At 42.5% G+C, this 3,870-nt stretch overlaps 1 long non-coding RNA gene across 1 annotated transcript; it reads right to left on the bottom strand.

The window, feature by feature from the left end:
* Positions 1-455: 455 nt before the first annotated feature.
* Positions 456-3,382, bottom strand: LOC121948786. Its single transcript, XR_006106185.1, has 2 exons — positions 3,319-3,382; positions 456-527 (listed from the first exon to the last, which is right to left on the bottom strand). It is a non-coding gene; the product is annotated as an uncharacterized LOC121948786 (long non-coding RNA).
* Positions 3,383-3,870: the final 488 nt, after the last annotated feature.

Below are 3,870 nucleotides of genomic sequence, written 5' to 3'. Positions count from 1 at the left end.
GTATGCCAGGTTCAGGACAAAGCAAAGGCACATCTCTTCACCTCCGAGGCTTTTCAAACATGCATCAATTGATGCTTTGGCAAAAAAACGCTCTTTGAAATTAAAAGTTTTTACCAAGGACTTTTCATACAAAGAGGAGCTCACAGAGCACGAGGCAGAGAGGCTGAATTAAAAGAAGAATGGCGGAAGAGGAAGGAGTGAAAAAAAAACAACAACAACACAAAAAGCCTTGACAAGGGCCCCTTGTGGAGTTGTGACACAGAGAGCATCCTGTCTGTGGGGTCACAGGATGGAGCCCCCCTCACGTCGCAGCCAATCACAGGATCGGAATGTGCCACCAGCCAATGGGAGCGTCACGGGCACGCATCAACCGGGAAGTAGGCAGAGCCGTCAGAGACCCAGTAGCCAGATGTAGCTGCTGATTGCTACACAGGATCTACACTGCCTACTGAGCAACTGACAGCAGCCACGGAGCCGTGAACCGTGAACGCCGGCCGCTTCGAAAGACTGCACACCTCTGAGTCCATCTGAAGGAGAGAGAACAAATAGATCCATTAAAAACACTCGCAGGGCTCACAAGAGGGGAAAAAGAGGCAAATAAAATGACAGAGGAGTAAATACCACGGCACAAATAACCTGGAAAAGTCGTGGAGTTTGCACGTAGCAATTTACAGGCCTGGAAACGTTTTCAAAAACCAAAAATACTGTGAAAGTTTCGGAAAAGTCATGAAATTTTGTTTCACAGTAATAAGTATTGATGTGTTCAAGGACACATCAGAAATTTGCAAATCCAACAATATTTTTTGTTTTACAGTTTCTGGCTCATCATAAATAATATTGTTATTAAATAAATAAATAAATGTATTTAAAAATCACAACATTTTTACAGAAAAAAGCCAAATTTCTTCTTGAAAAATCACCAGAAAAAACATTTTAAACAAACAAAAACATTTAAAAATTACCAACATTTTTAAAGGAAAGAAATCGTCATTATCTTTGCTTTTTTTTTTTTTGTCAGGGGGGCGGTAAAAACTTTTGTTTTAAAAATTTGCAACGTTTTTGCTTTAAGGACCAGCAGTAAATGAAGTTAGATGCCCTTCCCTAAGCCTAAATAAGAAATTTGCAAGTCCCTCCCCAGTGCTTAAAAACTTATTTGACCTGCCCCCCCCCATAAATAAAATAATCCCAGTCCCAATTTATATTTAAATATTCAGTTTCTAGTCCGGTTCTGAATTTATTACTTTTTTAAAGTAATATATATATATATTTAAAAAGTTTCATCATTTTTAGTAATTAGAAAGAGCCAATAAGGAGTACTGATGCTACCACGTTGTCGGAGAATGTTGGAAAAGTATGGAAATTTAGCGTTTAAAATGTGCGTGAACCCTGAGAGATGATGCAGGACAGCGGTGCGAGTTTAGCGTGTGGCGAAGCGAGGGGAAAAGATCAAGCATGAAGAAGAAAAGGATCCTGAGGGAGGGGGAAGGATATGGGAAATTATCTGGAAGGAATGACGAACATCTCCAAGCGTGGCATTGATCAGTTTTAGATTCCTTTCATTCTTTCCCATTAGCCCCGGGGCGCGACAGGCAGCGGCCAACCGCCACGCGGGCTCCAACGCTCAGCCCGACACATAATGGGAGCGCTGACCCCGTCGAAATAAATCACGACCTGTTGTACAGGTGAGGAGAGGAGGGAGTGAGAGAGGCAGGACAGCACCACCCCCCCCTCTGTCTCTCTGTGGTCTGCATACCTGAAGCCTCATGACTGTATTGATCAAACATACTGTGACCAGCTGAGGGTCACTTGACTCCAGTTTGGTTTTATTAAGGGAAATGTGTTGGCTTAATTTCTCTCCTCTCTCCCTCCTCACATTCCTGCCTTTCTGTCGCTGCTCTTTCTGTCCGTTTGTCTCTTCGTCCGTCTCCTCTGTCTCTACACTGGCAGTTTTTTTACCACCCTGAAGGCAGAATTTCTAGATCGATACCCAGAAAATAACCAATACCCATTTTTGATACCACCGGGAAGAAAAAAGATTAGAATAATAAGACCAAAAAATAAAACGCAAGCTTGCTGTAAGTAACATTAGAGAGGGGCAGGACTGATAACGCTGGCTGTCGCACATTCAGCGTTTATTGTCGTTATATTATTAGCTGTCAGCCATTAACAGTTGCATAACAGATGGCTAATGTATTGCCAAAATATTAATGTCTTTTAAATGTTAAGTTAATTATCATATTTACATATTTAAAATTGTTTTACAAAAATGGCAGCTTTTTAGCACTTTATATAGGTCATTTCCTCGTTTTTTTTTAAACTTATTTTCAGGCATTTTTTTTCTACTTTTTGGTAAATTCTTGCCGATTTTTGTCATTTCTTCTGTCGTTCCTCATTGCTTAGTTCCCATGTTTTGAAACAAAACAGACAATTTGCCGAGGTTTGAAAGGGTTAAGATGTGCTTCGCTAAGTAGCACCACTTTGTAGCGTTGTTTGAATACAAAAATATTACCATCCTCAGCCTGAGCGTTTGTCTCATTTGCAAAATACTGTCCAAAAGGCACTTTTGCTGTTTTTTCATTTCTGACTAAAACTGTTTGTGAAGGCCCAGCAATCAGCGGCGGCGGCTGCTGGCAGCGGCCACTCGCCATGTTTTTGTTTTTATGTGGACGGCTCAAGGCGTAGTTGCGCACTACTATTTACATACTCAGGGTGAGGACTGTGACATGCTGTGTCTATGAGCTTGTCAGTAGGAACTGGCTCCCTCATGATGCAGCAGGAGCTACAAGAGCTGTTATTGCATCACATAACTCTGAGAAAGTTGAGAAAAGTTTTGAATCCACAATTCCTCTGTGAAATCGTGGACTACATCTCCCAGAAATCCCTCATACGTGGCCGCTCCCACGTATAAGGGGCTCGCCTTTCCATCATGGCTCCATAACACGCCTACGTGGCCTTGGATTGGAAATAATGACGGCTAGTTTGGTGGCTGCAATAGAAATAAAGCTGCTGATGTTTTGAACATCCATCGCCATGGTTACTGGGATGTTATCACCAGAGGATAGAAAGAACCCGAGTTTTGTTTACTTGGGGATGCTAGTCATTAGGTTTTCTCACGGCAGCGATCGCTGTGATTTGCAAATGACTGAGTTATAGTCTCTGTGCTGCAGCTTTACGGGGGATTTGAATAAAGGGATGGCCTCAGGCTCTGCTCTTTGCTGGAGGGAATACAGTTTCTAGAAAGGAGGCGGGGATATGAGTGACAGGGGAAAGAGGGGAAGATGTTTGCTGCTGCAAAAATCTTATGAAAGATTTTCTTACCTCTCCTTCAAACGGCTTTGTGGGAACACACGGCGTTTCTTGATCCATCTGTAAGAATCAAACCTGAAAAAAAAAAAAAATGTAACAGAAAGCACCGCTTTGAGTCAGTGAGTTCAGCAGATATACAAAGGAATACAGATTGAATCCATCACGCAGGATGTGACTTTGCACAGATGTATGTTAGAGCCGTCACTATAAGGACAAGTGTGATATTAACAGGTCCAGACCGGTGAGGCCGAGCACGCTCACAGCGCTGGAGATAAGGTGATAAGGTCCAATATGTCTTATCTCGCTCTTTTTTTTCCATGCTTTGGTGATGCTGCCACCGCCGCTGGGCAGAGAGGTCAAAACGTACGCGGGGGGCTCGTCTTTTTTTTTTCCACTGAAACTGAAGCCTTTGGTTTGAGAGAAGACAGGGAATGAAGCGGGACGAGAGACGACAGAGGACAAGTGTCTCACAACTTTTAGTTTTTTAATGACGTGACGGCAGCTCATAGCAGAAAGATCAGCGCTGTGTTTGAAGAAGAGAATTTACATAAAAATGAATAATTG

Source organism: Plectropomus leopardus, chromosome 10, assembly GCF_008729295.1.
Source record: "Plectropomus leopardus isolate mb chromosome 10, YSFRI_Pleo_2.0, whole genome shotgun sequence".
Classification (NCBI taxonomy): Eukaryota; Metazoa; Chordata; class Actinopteri; order Perciformes; family Serranidae; genus Plectropomus; species Plectropomus leopardus.
This window is presented reverse-complemented; position numbering and strand designations above follow the sequence as displayed.